The sequence below is a fragment of the Pteropus vampyrus genome, unplaced genomic scaffold, assembly GCF_000151845.1.
Source record: "Pteropus vampyrus isolate Shadow unplaced genomic scaffold, Pvam_2.0 Scaffold339, whole genome shotgun sequence".
NCBI classification, from domain to species: Eukaryota; Metazoa; Chordata; class Mammalia; order Chiroptera; family Pteropodidae; genus Pteropus; species Pteropus vampyrus.
In genome coordinates, this window is record NW_011889120.1 from 949,205 (window position 1) to 950,758 (window position 1,554).

General features: G+C 44.0%; 1 non-coding gene across 1 annotated transcript; it reads left to right on the forward strand.

Moving 5' to 3' along the window:
* The first annotated feature begins 278 nt into the window (after positions 1-278).
* LOC111730908 lies at positions 279-397 on the forward strand. Its single transcript, XR_002776861.1, has one exon. It is a non-coding gene; the product is annotated as a 5S ribosomal RNA (ribosomal RNA).
* The last annotated feature ends 1,157 nt before the right edge of the window (positions 398-1,554 follow it).

The following is a 1,554-nucleotide window of genomic DNA, read 5'->3' on the forward strand; positions in this document are numbered from 1 at the left end:
AAGGTATCGGGCATGCTGAGGCCAGATGCTGCTTGTTTGGGTTTGTGAAACTTTGAGAGATTTTAAGAAAGTCTTCAGCATGTGATAAGACAGGGTATTTGTATGGAAAAAGCACTGGAAGAAGCTTGGGTGGGTCTGGAAGTTGGGTAAAGTAGGCTCTCAGAGAATCATCAGAGCAGGGTGACAAGTGTTAGTCAGGTTGATGGAGACTGAGATGTGGCAGTTGCCTGCTTCTGCACGCTGGGTCAGGGGAGAGATAAACAAAGAAAAACTTTATTGTCTACGGCCGTGCCACCCCGAATGTGCCCGATCTCATCTGATCTCGGAAGCTAAGCAGGGTTGGGCCTGGTTAGTACTTGGATGGGAGACCACCTAGGAATACCAGGTGCTGTAGGTGTTAAAAAAAAAAGAAAAAGAAAAAAATTAGTTTGCCAGCACTTCTGTCTGGGGAAAAGCTGCCCCTCTAGCCCTCACCCTGAAACCAGAATAATGAGTTCCTCCCCATGTGCCCCGGCACCTTTTGAGCTGCTGCCCCAGCACTGAAGCTTGGAGTAAGTGAGTTCGTCAGCGAGTAAGTCCATGTATGGGCCTCTTAAGAGGAAAACCTCAGACTCCAACAGCCCTTTGTCTAACTTGGCCACAATCTACCCTGGTTTTCACAGCCAGAAGTTGTGGGGACTTCTCTTCCCGGCAGCGATGCTTCAGTCTAGGGAACCCAGTTTGGGGCTGTGACCCCTTGCTCCTGAGGTGGGGGGGGGACCTCTGTAGCCCAGATAGTCTCCTGATTCTCAACCACCACACATAGGTGTGGGACCAGTCTGTTATGAGTCTCTGCCCCTCCTACCAGTCTCAATGTAGCTTCTACTGTATGTCCTTAGTTATAGGAATTCTGTTTGGCTCAACTTCAGGCAATTCTCATTGATGGTTGTTCTGTAGGTAAGTTGTAATTTTAAAGTGGTCGTGAGAGGAAGCCAGCACAGCATCTATCTACTCATCCACCTTGGCTGGAACTCTCTCAGTATGAACTTCTTTTATGGGGTTATTTTGAGAACTGAGTAGAAGTTGTGTCCTTCCAGGAAGGATTCTTACTTATTTTTTTTTTCCTGCCAGTACCTGTGAGCATTACCACCAAAGAAAATACTAATATAATTCCTTGGCTTAAAAAAAATTGGACCAAATTTTTTTGAATACAAATACATCTTAGGGGAAATTCTCTCCCCCCACACTGTCCAGATTCAAGGTTCGGAGATAGGAAAGTTTCCTTGCTATCTTGTTTTGTGGGGTATATTTTAAAAATATTTTTGCTGAGGGTATAACCCTTCAGACCCTAGATATATTTAACAATACCCAATCTGATTCTACACATTTTATGACCCTGGGCTTTACTTCCTGCTCCCCATATGGCTGAAGTTACAAGGCAAGCACTGGTTTGAGAGCTTACTTATATTTCTAGAGTCATTTTATATTTGACCTCTGAGGATTTCCCTTACTTTCTTATTGACTCATTCACACATTTTCAAAGATTAAAAAATATATTTTATCCATCTTTGTTGT